This window comes from Staurois parvus, unplaced genomic scaffold, assembly GCF_062004578.1.
Source record: "Staurois parvus isolate SC_StPar_1 unplaced genomic scaffold, SC_StPar_1.0 ptg000147l, whole genome shotgun sequence".
NCBI classification, from domain to species: domain Eukaryota; kingdom Metazoa; phylum Chordata; class Amphibia; order Anura; family Ranidae; genus Staurois; species Staurois parvus.
In genome coordinates, this window is record NW_028317943.1 from 22,737,225 (window position 1) to 22,751,854 (window position 14,630).

Sequence of the window (14,630 nt, forward strand, 5' to 3'; positions counted from 1 at the left end):
TGATCATCAGTGCCGATCACTTCTCTGACAATTGCTGGTTATCGCCAGTACTTTCCTCACGCTGTAAAAGGGGCGCGCAGGGGGCATGTTCTGGGAGTATGTCCTCCCAGAACTAGACAACCGCGCTGTAGCTGTCTTTCGGCTATAGCGAGGTAGGGAACTGGTTAAACCCAAACACAAAAATGTAATATATTGGAGCTTACCAATTCTTAGATGTGTTTTTTTCCCCTTTGTTTCCACCTGTTAATCCAGTCAGTAACTCAGATTTCTTTGACAGCCCAAGTTGCCCTGCAGAAGCAGCAGTTAGGGAGTTGAGACAAACCATCTAGGGCCAGTTCACACCATATGCAAACCAGTGCAATTTTTTTTCTGCATCAAAGATGCAGGCACAGTGTTTTTCATGTATTCCAATGGCCCTAGTTCATACCAGTGCAGTCAGTTCTAATGCAAGAAAAAAAGTAGAACATGCTGCACAGGACTGTATCGAAACACTGCAAAACATATCAAAAATGCCCTGGAATGGAGTGTGCAAAATGTATCAAAAAGGCCCTGGAATGGAGTGTGCAAAATGTATCAAAAATGCCCTGGAATGGAGTGTGGTGTGAACTGTGGGCAAAAACGCATCTGGAATGCATTCAGAGTGCATTTTTGTGGTGTGAAACTGACCCTTGAAGCGGAAATAATAGGGATCAATACTTACCTTTCCTCCAATGGTACCTGTCCCTTGCCAGCACAAGGCTCCTCTTCTGTGTGCCGATCTTTGGTTGTCTTCATCGGTTAGCATGGGATGACATCACTCCTGCGTATGTGAAGGAGTCAGTAATCTCGGCACACACAGATTGGGCTGGCACTGTAAGTTGAGATGCAAATGCGCAGCACAGTTTACATGTCAGAGACTGCTGAGAGCAGGCAGGTAAGTGGTTTTTATTGCAGAAGAGACATTGCATGTGTCTTCTGTGATAAAGAACGCGCCTGTTCCTTCTCAGTACCAGCGGGACTTTAGTTCCACTTTAATCCTGGGTTCACATATCCCATGTGATTAGCACAGGAACCACACCGCATTCCTGTACAAATCACATGCGAATTTTGTGCGATGTGATTGGAGCCATACATTTTATATGGCTCAAATCGCACCGCATCCACACCAAAAAAGTGCAGGACCCTTTTTTTGGTCCGGACTAGAATCGGATCACATGGGTATTCACACTTATGTGATCCGATTCTGCATATTGCACTGCGTTTTTGCAGACTGATTTCAGGGTGTTGTTAACTTGACATACACACCCGCAGTGGTTCGCATGAATGGAGTGTGATTCTGATGCTGTGCGGAATTCGCACAGAAACCACTGCGAATTCCGGACTGCATCAGCGCGAACCCAGGCTAAAGGATAAGTTCACCTTTGGGAACATGTTTTTAGGGTGGAACATGTAACATGTTCCCATAGCCACCGCCGCCCCTTCCTCTGACACATAGTAGGGGGGGGAAGTCTCCCCGTACTATCTGTCAAATTTGAAAACCTTGTGGCAGTGTGGGACTCCGTCCACAAAGCCCTGTCATTCATTCATCAATTTCCGTGAATTAATGAACTTCAAGTCCCAGCAGCCTTAGTTGCTGTGGGCTTGTAGTTTTCAATGAACTACCACGGCACTGTGGAGCATTGGCCCTTCTGATCACATGACAGCTGTGTCCAATCACAGCCGTCATGTGGTGTCAACAAAGCTGCCATTCAGCTGAATAGCTCTGCCTCTCCTCACACAGAGCCCGCTAGTGAGGAGAAGCAGAGCAGATCTGTGACTTAAAATCACCATGTCACAGTACCAATGATCCACATCTGTCACAGTACCCGTGATCCACATCTGTGATCCACATCTGTCACAGTGCCAGTGATCCACATCTATCACAGCACCCGTGATCCACATTTGTGATCCACATCTTTCACAGTATCTGTGATTCACATCTGTTACCGTACCCGTGATCCACATCTGTCCACACAGCGTCAAATCCACATCTGTCACAGTTTACCAGTGCTCAGTATCTGTCACACAGTACTAGTGTAAAATCCACATCAGTACCAGTGAATAACATCTGTCACAGTGTACCAAAGTAAAATCCACACCTGTACCAGTGATCAATACCTGTAACAGTGTACCAGTGTCAAATCAACATCTGTACCAGTGAACATCAAAATGTCTAAAAAATTATACACCAGCGAGGAGGCTTTCCAGATACTGATTATGACGGATGAGAGTAGTGGGGAACTCTCTTTGTCAGACTCAGATTCTGAGTATGAGCAAGTTGAAAGCAGTGGGTCAGCAACGGATTCTGAGGAGGAGAGAGTCCAAAGAGATTCAGGAGATAGGAGGAGCAGGCATCCACCAGTAGCACAGTGGCGAGTACAAGCAGTGGCTTTGAAATGACAGAGCTCAATTCTTTAAGGACCTGTGGGTGTATGCCATCTGGTCCAGGTGCTTTATTCACCTTTTCTTCTGTCTAAATATTTTTGGATATCAGTTGTGAGCCAATGTGGATCATCTGGGGCTGTGTCAATACCATACCCATTATGGACAAGAGCTCCCCCATGCTCCTTTGTATACACAGAGTTGAAGAAGGTATTTAATAAATTTGCCTTCTTTGTCTCCAGTCACCCACTCTAGATTATTTTGTAAAGGGCCTACATGCTCAGACCTGACCTTTTTACTATTAAAATATTTGATGAATTTTTGGGGGTTGGTCCTGCTATCTTTTGCAATCTGTCGTTCATTTTCAAAGGATGATAGAATTCCTTCATTTTAATATTTAATAAAAGCTCTTTTCTTATTATCTATAACTTTTTTAACTTTAGCCGTAAGCCACACAGGTTTGATTTTTAGCCTTTTAAACTTGTTGCCCATGGGAATATATTTTGCAGTGTGTTCACAGTCTTTTTGAAGAACTCCCATTTCTGTTAATTTATGCCAATATTCCCTCCCAGTCTAGACCTTGGAGAGCAGCTCTCAGCCTTGGAAAATTATCTCTCTTAAAATTGAGTGTTTTTATTTTTCCCGTATGTGCTCGCTGTTTACAGCCAACAATAAATTAAATCATGTTATGGTCACTAGTACCCAGATGTTCTCTTATATGGGCATTAGTTATAAGCTCTGTATGGTTTGAGATTACCAGGTCCAGCAGAGCATCATTCCTAGTTGGGGCCTCTATGAACTGTACCATAAAAGTGTCCTGTAGTAGGTTTTAAAATTTTTTGCCCTTTAACTGTTCCTGCAGTACCATTACTCCAGTCAATTTCTGAGTAGTTAAAATCCCCCATTATTATCACTGTCCCAGCCCTTGCAGCCCTTTCGATCTGTGCAAGGAGCTGAGTCTCCACCTCCTCATTTACACAACTTACACGTTATATCGCCATACTCAGTAGCAGAATGTATTTTGGGGTGTAATTCTTGGTATGCACATGCTATGTGTTAGAAATATCTTATAATTGGACAACTTTGTGTAAAAAAAAAATACATTTTAATTTTCTTTCCACATTTTCTGAAAACTTGTGGAAAAAAATGACATGTTCAAAAGACTTATTATGCCTCGTACTATATACATTGGGGTGTTTGCATTCCAAAATGGGGTCATTTTGTGGGTAATTCCATAGTCCTGGTGCTCCAGGGCCTTCAAAACTGTGATAGGTAGTCAGGAAATGAGATGTGTAATTTATGCCTCCAGAACACCTGTAGGTCCTACTTGGATGTTGGGCCTCTGTGGAAAAGTCTTACACATGTGGTATCCTCATACTCAGGAGGAGTAGCAGAATGTATTTTGGGATGTAATTCTTGTTATGTACATGCTATGTGTTAGAAATATCTTATAAATAGACAACTTTATGTAAAAAAAAATATATATATATTTTCATTTTCTTTCCACATTTTCTGAAAACTTGTGGAAAAAAATGACATGTTTAAAAGACTCATTATGCCTCATAGAATATACATTGGGGTGTATGCTTTCCAAAATGGGGTCATTTTGTGGGTAATTCCATTGTCCTGGTGCTCCAGGGCCTTCAAAATTGTGATAGGAAGTTAGAAAATGAGATGTGTAATTTATGCATCCACAGATGTTGGGCCTCTGTATGTGGTCAGGCTGTGGAAAAGTCTTACACATGTGGTATCCCCATACTCAGAAGGAGCAGCAGAATGTGTTTTGAGGTGAAGCTGCAAGTATGCCGTGTGAGAGGAATAACCTGTTAATATAACAGTTGTGTGAAAAAAAACATTTTATTTACTTCATTTTCCAAAAAATTGTGGGAAAAAAATTACAGGTTCAAAAAACTCACCATGCATCTTACCAAATACCTTGGAATGTCTACTTTCCAAAAAGGGGTCATTTGGGGGGTATTTGTACTGGCCTGGCTTGTTAGATAGGCCATCAGTACATCAGGTGTGATCAATTTTCAATGATTGGTACCAATGATTGGGATTAATTTTACCAAAGCAATGTAGCAGTATGCATTTTGGCCCAAATTTATAAAGAAAAATTACTTATTTGCAAAATTTTATAACAGAAACATAGAAAAATGCAGGGTTTTTTCTTTATTTTTCATTTTTTTTTTTATTTACAGTGCAAAAAAATAAGACCAGTGATAATTAAATACCACAAACAGAAAGCTCTATTTGTGTGAACAAAAAGGCCAAAAATTTCATTTGGGTACAGTGTTGCATGACTGAGTAATTATCATTCAAAGTGTGAGAGCGCTGAAAGCTGAAAATTTGTCTGGGCAGGAAGGTGGTAAAAGTGCCCGGTATTGAGTTGGTTAAACTCTCTTTTTTTCAGCCAAAGAAGCTACCTTCTTAGCCTCTGTTCGATCTGCAACTGCCATGTGATTAGTTATGACACCAACCATTTGATGGTTTGACAATTTGGTTGATATCACAAGCAAATGTGACAGCATTCCCAGCATGCCAGGAATTTAAAGTGGAACTTTACCTAAAGTAATAAAAATTGGCAGACAGGCAGGAATTTTAATGCAGAAGAGACATGCTTACCTGCCTGTCCGCCATGCATGCGCAATTCACTGTACAAATATGGCAATGCCTATCTGATGGAACTCTCACGCATGCACAGGAGTGATGTCATCCTCACCTGGCCAATGACAGCGGCTGGCAATCGAGACCCAGAAGCCGGCCGCTCAGAGATGTCAGCAGCTGGGTGGGGAGTGGAGGGACGCTGCATTGCTGGAACTGAGGTGATTATAGTTCCGCTTTAACTGTTTTTTGAAAGCATTACATTGATAGGTTTAGTTCAACTTTAACCTGGTACTCAAGTCTAACATAAAGCCAAACTAAGCCCACCAATTTACCAGTTTCCTTCCCAAAACAGGCTGGCCATACACTATACAATTTTCTTGAGATTTTTGGTTTAGATTTACCAAATACCATATAATAGGAGGTCAAACCTAATAACACTTTCAATTGTATCCAGTTAGCAGGCTTTTGCACTACATAGTTAAAGGTAACTCATTCACTCCCTTATCTCCCGACTTGACTACTGTAACTCCCTCTTTGCCGGCTTACCCCAACACAGGCTATCCCCGCTTCAGTCTATCCTGAATTCTGCGGCCAGACTAATCCACCTTACCAACCGCTCCATATCTGCCAATCCCTCCACTGGCTTCCGATTGCCCAACACATAAAATTCAAAATATTAACATTGACTTACAAAGCTGTTCATAACACTGCCCCAAACTACATCACCGACCTGATATCCATCTACCACCCAAAACGCACTCTCCGCTCCTCACAAGACCTCCTATTCTCCAGTTTCTTGGTCTCCTCCTCCCATGCCCATCTCCAGGACTTCTCCAGGGTTTCCCCCATCCTCTGGAACTCACAACCCCAATCCATCAGACTGTTACCTTCCTTCTTCACCTTTAGGCGCACCCTGAAAACCCATGTCTTCAGAGAAGCCTACCCCGCTCTCACCTAACTGCTGATTTCCTCCGCTCTTCCCACCACTCCATCCCCCACAGCTATTTCCTCCTGTACCACTCTCGCTTCCCTCCTAGATTGTAAGCTCCAAGGAGCAGGGCCCTCGAACCCCTCGTGTATTGTATTGTTACTGTATTGTCTTGTGTATGGTCTCCAATTATAATGTACAGCGCTGAGCAAACCGTTGGAGCTATATACTGTATAATAATAATAAAGGAAATTGGGCGGAAAATTGTATAGTGTATGACCAACCTAACATTCAAGGCATGGTGTGATTGATAACTGTTACAATCACAAGTGTGCTTGATGTAGTGCCCTCCTAGTCTAGAGTAGGCTGCTAGGTAAATTTAGAAAGCTCCACAGAGGAGGAATAGGATTGCTTAGTGCTGCTCAGTGTTTCACAGGCTGCTGTTCTGTTACTTCCCTCCTTCTTTTAGAGAATTCTACAACATGGTGGGAGGAAGGACAGAGTCTGCAGCCTAAATATTTATTGAACTCCTGCCAATCCCTGAAGAGGTGTGCCCTGAAGGTGGTGAGAGAGCCCATAAACAGTCTGGAGCAGAAGTCCGAGAGGAAGCCAGCCAGAAGACACCAAGGTCCCAGTTAAGCTTAGCTGGGAAAAGGGGGGAGGGCTATTTGCAAGTCCAGGTCCAAGGATGAAGTTGGGCCAGGAGAAGCTCACAGGAGAGAGACCAAACACATATTAATTACATAGGTTCTGTAGCTTATTAAGGTAATTAACCACTTGCCAACCGCGCTAAAGGGGAACTTAAAGGATAAGTTCACCTTTTGACAAAAAAAAATAATAAATGCACATTTTTCTTTTACAATGGATTTTATTATAAAAAAGACAACAACAGAGAAACAGTCATAAACAAGATCACTGACCAACAAAAATGAGACATACAAGTTTTCTGATGAATAGTATCATGAATGCACTGAAGTATAAACAAGCTGAGTACACAAGCACAGTATATGAGGTAAAATAAAACATGTTAATTTGCACAAATGGCAGGCAATTTGAAACCAATGAATTAGTAAACAAAGAGCCAAGATTATCACAAAGTCCACAAACAGAAGAAAAGAGAAAAAAACCATGAAGCCTCACTGAGTGTACATTAGCACTCCACACCTAGGACTCCCAAGGAAGTCCAACAGGTAGATACAATATTGCTGGTACAGTTTTTAGAGAAAGCAGTCACAATCAGTGCAAATATCATGAAAACTGGCAGAAACGAGAAGAGAAAAGGAGGAACTAAGAAAGACAAGACAAAAGAAAGGGCTCCAGGGGAATCGCGACAGAAAAAAAAAAATCTTATATCAATAAAAGGGACTGGTCAAATCTAGACGGTTGGGCTCTATCAAGCTAGGGGCGCCAGATCTGCAGAAACTTTGTGTGAGTGTCTAACAGCACAGTCGTCTGTTTCTCATTAACCATTATAAAATTCATCTGATTTTTGACTGCGTCGAAGCTGAGGGGGGGGGGGGGGGGGGAGGGGGTCTTCCAAGCCCTCGCGATCGTTAATTTGGTAGCCATGAATAGATGCGATGCCAGCTGCCACTCAGGACGAAGCAGACCCACTAATGCTTTAAATAATAGCACCTCGTATGGGTTGCGCTTAATGTTTGTGTGAAACATAGTATGATGAAGGGCATAGACCCTAATCCATAATCTGCAAATTTTAGGGCAAGTCCACCAAATATGGGCCATGGAGCCTATTTGTTGGCAACCCCAAAAGCAAGTCGGGGTATGCAGGAATAAAACGAGCCAGATGGGCAGGCATGTAATACCATCTATAAAGGACCTTATAGGCATTTTCTAAAATAACATTCCTTGAACATTTAGACAATGCCTGGATCATGATCCGCCAGTCTTGCTGATACAGACTTCCCCCGAGTTCTGACTGCCAATGCTGGTGGTGAGAACGAACCAGGGGGCGTTCTATATGAAATAATAGCGGAGTAAACAAGAGAAATTAAGCCCGGAGCATGGGGTCTATGTCTACAGAGACTTTCAAAAGGGGATCAGCCTATAGGGTCCCGGATGTGCCTGTATCAATGTATTGATAAAGTGTCGGAGTTGTCGGAGCAAATGCAGCAAAGGCAGGTGGGCGGAAATGAGACCAGCGGAGTATTTAATAGAATCCCAAAGTTGAAGCGTGTGCGTCAACATTGGATCAAGAGGAGAAGGGCGATGAATAGGTGGAAGCCACGGCAAAGAAGAGTGGTATCGGGTGGGAATCCATCAGGTCAACAGTAGCCCACAAGGGGATATTGTGAGATGCGTGAAGATGGGCTAAGGGAGCAATATTAGCCGCTAGATATTAAGCCTGAGGATTCGGAACAGCCAGCCTCCCTTGGTCTTGCGGGCAAATAAAATCGGTTTGTTAATTCTGGGTCAAGTGGAGCCCCAGATAAAAGACAGAAGCCTCTGCTGATGGATGCGCAATATATGTGAAGGGACTGGGACCTGTAAAACTCGAAACACATACAGTAATTTGGGGAGATAAGTCATACGAATCACATTGATACTGCTGAACCAAGAAAGCGGAAAGTGAGTCCAGGAGGACAACATCTCTGTCAAATCCTTAAAAACAGCAGAAAAGTTAGCGTGATACAGTTCTTCGTAAGTCAGAGTGAGCTTAATCCACAAATACGGCAAAGAGAAGAACCACTAACCTGCCAACGACGGTTAAAGGGTAACCGACATGGCCTTAGACTTGGCAGGGTTGATACGAAGGCCTGAAAGAGCAGCGAAGGAATCCAGGACCACGAGTAGGTTTGGCAGGGTAACCCTCGGACTCGTAACTGACAATATATTGTCAGCAAACAGGGATAACTTATGCTGAGAACCAGCAACATCCAGGGATTCATACAGATAGCTTCTGCCAGGGGCTCCAAAGTCAAAATAAATATGGGGGAGAGCAGGAAACCCTGTCTAGTACCCCTACCAATTGGGAACATTTGAGACTCAAAACTGGAATATTTGAGTTTTTTTGGGGGCACATATATAGCGCCGAAATCCAACGCAAAAATGAGGGGCCAAAACCAAAATCGTAAAGGACCGACATAAGGTTAGGCCAGGATATAGTGTCAAAAGCCTTGTTGATGTCCAAGGATAAAAGCATCATGTCAATTTTGCGAGTATGAGCCAGATGTTGTAACTGCAGAATTCGTCTGATGACATCCCCCGCTTGTCTATGAGGGACAAAACTCACCTGATCTTTCTTGATCAGACTAGAAAGAAAAAAATTCAAATGAGTGGCTAAGATTTTAGTTAGGATTTTCATGTTGATATTAAGAGAAATTGGCCTGTAATTTGCCCAAGAAGAATGGTCTCAATCAGGTTTCGGGATCATAACCGCATTAGCGGTCAGCGAGTTGGGGGGAAAAGCCGAACCTCCCTTCACCGCATTGAACATAGCGGCGAGGTGAGGAGCAAGCACATCAGCTAATTTCTTGTAATACAAAGCCGTATATCAGTCTGAGCCTGGGCGTTTGCTCGTCTTCAAATCTGCAATGCAAGTCTTCCGCTGTTTGAATATCACAGTCCATCAAGTGAGTCAAAGTAGGAAAGAACAGGAGGGTCAAGAAATCAAAAATAGCCTGGGGATCAGTCTGCGTGGGGTCCGTATAAAGTTTAGCAAGGCGATACTGGAATTCCTCCAGCACCGCTACAGGATTACTAGTTAGAACATTATGTGGAGTGCGTAGAGAGATCGGCTTAGGGTGATGTGTAAAGGAGCGCAATCTATGTGCCAACATAGAATCCGATTTGTTTGCCTTACTGTACCACTTCTGACGCGCCCAATGCAAAGAGTGCTCAGCATCATCTGTCAAACAAAGATCCAATTCCAGGTGGGCCTGATCCAACAACCTATGGTTAGAAGGGGTCGGTGCTTGCTTAAATTGGGCCGATGTAGAAGCTAGCTTTGATTCAAGCTGATGCTGTTTATATTGCCTCTTTCTCTCTTGCGCCTCAAAGCTACTTGAATAATATGGCCCCAAAGGACAGCCTTGTAAGCTTCCCACAGCGTCACCGAAGAACAGAACAGAGACAGAACCGAAGTTAAGCTGAAAATATTCCTGGGATTTGCTCAAGAGTTCCGCCTGAACCTCCTTCAGTGAAAGCAGGGAGTCATTCATAATCCATGAGGAGTAGGAAGGCTTACAGAGGAGAGATCGACAAACCACCAAAATGGGGTCGTGATCAGACCACGGTACCATAAGAATAGAAATGGAACGCACAAGAGGGAGATGTTTATGTAGCACAAAAGCATGGTCAATTCTAGAGTGGGAAGGATGAGAATAATAAGTGTAGTCTTTCCCCCTAAGGTGGAGCTCACGCCATAAGTCTACCAAGTCATGGGTTTGCAAAGTATGGGCGAAAGATTTAGCTGCAGCGGAAGGATTAGAGTCCTCCGGGGTATACTCAGCAAGGGTAGGGGATTTAAGACTAAATTGGAATCCCCCGCCACCAAGAGAGTACCCAGTTGATAGATTGCCAGAAGGGAGCAGATATGTGATAAAAAGGGTCCAGGATTGACATTGGGAGCATAATATGTCAAAACTGTGATGTCAACATCCTGAATCGTGCCTTGTAACAAAAGATATCTACCACTTGGGTCAGCAATACGCTTCATGCAGACAAATTGGGTTTTCTTGTGAAAGGAAATAAGGACTCCCCTTTGTTTACTAGGGCCAGTAGTCTGAAAAACCTGAGGATAGCGGGCATCGAAATATTTTGGGCTAGAGGTGGTTGAGAAATGAGTTTCCTATAGACAAGCAATATCCACTTGGCGAGCCGAGAGAAACTTGAATATCTTCACCCATTTCTGAGGGGAATTCAAAAGGAAGATAGCCTCTGTCACGATCCCCGGGAACCCTGAAAAAAAAAGTTGGTGAAAACACAAAATACACTGGAGAAGAAACCAAGAAAAAAAAAAGGCAAGAACGAAGACAAGGAACCATCTGGTATACAAACAATATACATTTGAAACAGTAAGATTAGTGCACATATCATAGCAACCAACTGTGGGGGATAAACCCACAAAAGGCCTGAGTAGTGGACAGGATAACAATCCAGTCCACACATCAGCTCGGAGGGGGACGCAGTAGTCCACCGGAATCACTCGGCTTAGCTAAAACAAAAAAATAGAAAATAACTTGGGCTAAAACTTCACAATTAGGTGATCAACAAATAGCTAATATGGCTATAGGCGCTACGGTCATCTAGTAACTCAGAGTTGGGGAAACTCCCAGATAACTATAGGTGTGAATTCACTCACGGGCCAGCCCAGTAAACAGTGCCACACCCACAGCAGGAGATCCACATTCAGTTCTGCTCACCATCAGCAGCATGCATAAGAGAATCTAAACAGGACTGACACAGCTACTGAGGCGTGGACCTCAGCAAAGGAGGTGATGCATTACATGACTATGCAAAAGCATCTATGGACAGTGCAGCCCACACCTCACAAAATAGGAAAATGTGAAGACCCAACTGGATACAGAATGTCAGCTTGCAGAGACTTCCTGGAAGCGCTGAGCCTGAAGAGAACGAAGAGCTTGAGAGCTGCTTTGACTTGGAGGAGGTGGCTTGCGTGAAGACTGGGAGCCCCGCAAACATGCAGGGACCGCAGCATCCTCAGTCTGTGAGTGTGGCAATTCCAATTTCAGTTCCTGAAAATGGAGATGAAGATCTGCAGGGGACGAAGCCTGGCACTGACGACCTTGAATGGGAAGCCCCATCTGTATTTGATATCAGTGGACTGTAGAATTTGAAGGCGGTCCTTAGGGTACAAACTGAAGGGAGTTGCCCTGAAATTCCAAAGCTGGGCGATTCCGAGCCACCTGTAGTAGGCGTTCTTTAGTGCGGTAAAAGTGGGACTTAAAGGCCCTGGGAGGGCCCTCTGTGGGTTTAGGGGCTAAAGCTCTGTGGATACGGTCAAATTCCAGTCTTTCCAAGGGAATCTCAGGAGCCAGTTCTAGCAAAAAAAAACAGACCGCCCCACTGAACCTCTGGGCCAGATCTATCTTCCCATTCCCTGGGGAGAGCACCTCCAAACACGGGCCTCAGCAAGGATTTAGGCCCCAGCATAGGGATAGGAGCAACACAGGGCTCTACACTCCTTCAAGCAGCAGCTCACCTGCCAGGGATCCAAGCCACATCTGGGTGCTGTACAGGCCGGGTCCTAAATCAGGCTCACTTCTGCATAGAAACCAATCAGCTTCCAGGTTTTATTTCCAAAGCTTCATTCAACAAGCTGAGGTTAGAAGCGGATAGGTTTCTGTGCAGAAGTGAGCCCAATTGTGCTCTCCCCAGCTTTAGTAAAACTCCACTCTGTTCCTGCAAAATGTGGATTATGACTCATGCCTTGCTACCACTACTGTGTCTCAGCTAATAAGAAGGCAGAGACCAGGGAGAACTTCCACTCTTGTGCACATCCCTGGATCGGGCTCAGGTGGACATAAGGGGGAGGTACACACTGACTACTTAAATTCATACATAGAATGAATAAAAGGTTAAAAAAAAAAACAAAAAAACACCACCTTCAGGCTTTAGAACCACTTTAAAAAGGAGACACCCATGCATGTTTGTGCTCCTGGCCAAGGCTGTGTGTACTTACCCAAATACCCAGTGCCCAGCAAGCCACGCCCCTATTCCCTCTCACTAAAAAGACAGCTGCAGGAGCCTATCACTACCTTACTCTTGCTGACACCTCAAAAAAGGCAGTACTGACCTGGGCTTCACCAGGACCAAGCTCCCATTTGCTCTGGCTGCACTCTTCAATCAGAGGGAATCAGGAGAGTAGGGCAGACTGTACAGAGTGTTGCCCCAGGCTCATGAAGTGCAGCAGACCTGCAGGAACACTGCCCTGAGCCAGCAGGAGGGGTGCACACAGGGCAGGCTCTGCCCACATGGAAGGGACTGCACCGCCATGCCCTGAAACCTGTCACCCCTCCCCTGCACTATAGTCACAGGGGAAAGGGCAATAACCCTGAAGTAATATGGCAGCCGTGACCGCCCTCACAAGGCGTGTGAGAGCACAGCCCCGACCACCAAGAAGAGGACTCTGAGCAAAAAGCAAGAAAGAGCAAACTGCCCCAAACCAAAACAGTGGCACTGTCCACCAGTTCAGAAGTCCACAAAGCCGCAGACTAAAGTTGTAGGGAGAACACCACAAATTGAGACCCCCAGGCAAAAGGGGAGAGCCGGGGACATCCCCATCAACCAGTACCCCAAAACTATGCCAGGGAAATAGACTGAGCAGTTGGCCCCTCAGCCTCAAGGTACACAGACAATAGGGGGAACGGGGTGAGTTACATACAGCATGCTAGCCAGAAAGCTGCAGACCCAGCCACCAGAGGAGACTGCTGTCCATCCGGGGTACAGAGAGGACACATCCAAAGGGAAAACACAAGTACCCACACAGCCCAGTGTCTTCACACCTACACCCTGGGACAGGTTATGGACTGCCAGGCAGACTGGGGGGAAGCCCCTCAAACTGAAGTGTCCCTGAAGACTTCAGAGAGAGACAGGCCTGAAGGGGGAAGAACCCTGTAGAGACCGATCACCCTGGGTAATACCCACACCCCACATCACATCTGGGGGCTTCTATTCACCGATCTAGACGGAGTTACAAGTAACACTCCCAAGACAGATCCTCCTCTCCACCAAAGTGGGGGGGCTGTGGGCCAGGGTAAAACTATGACACAGACTATAGGCACCCAGTCATATGTGGCTCCACGAGAAGTTTAACTCGTTGTCCAGGATCAGGCTGTGTTGGGGCCGACCTTAGCCTAGACTACAAGGATCTTGATTATCCAGCCTATCTCCCAGCTGTTGAAGATCTGCACAGGAAAATCCCAGGAAAGAAGAAAAGAGGAAAAAAAAAAAAAAAAACCTAGGGAACCAGGTTCTTATTCCTACACAGAGCAGAAAAAAACTGGATTGCCTATGGCAGAGAGGGAGTTTCATACCAGATAAAACTGCCCATAGGTGGTGTTTTTTTTTTCGGTCTAGTGTCCTACTCCTGTAGGTGGCAATATAACCCTATGGTCAAGAATAGAAAAGCTGTGTCCATCAATGAACCTAAGAGAAAAAAAAAACAAATTATTTAATTACATACTTACCAAAATTTTCCTTTTGTGGCTCCCCTCAATATATGCTCCCTCCCTATTTTCTATTACTATCGAAGGGATCTGTCTCTATTAAAAACTAAAAGGTGGTCATGCGGGGTTAGAGCCGACGCTGACATAAGGAGCAAGAGATGAAAATATTGTAAAAAAAAAAAAAAATGATATCCTTCAGTGCTATATATTTGCAAATCTGTCTTAGTTGGTTTCCTGGTATTGCAGGAGCAAAAAAACAAAAACAAAACATAAAACATATACAGTAGTGTACTAAATGTGAGAGAGTCTGATTTGTGTCCAACTGTGTTGGTAATTTACTTTCTAAATGCCCCTCATTGAGTTCCTCACCAGTGTATTCACACAAAAATGTTTTACTTCCCTGTAAAATAATTTTCTTGGAATACAGTACAGGACACAAGCTCATTTAACCACTTCACATCCATAAAATTAGTAAAAACGTCCTAAAATGAAATAGTTAAAACAAGCTCATAGCTACAGTTAGCAATTGGTTGTTCAGTAAAAGTGAT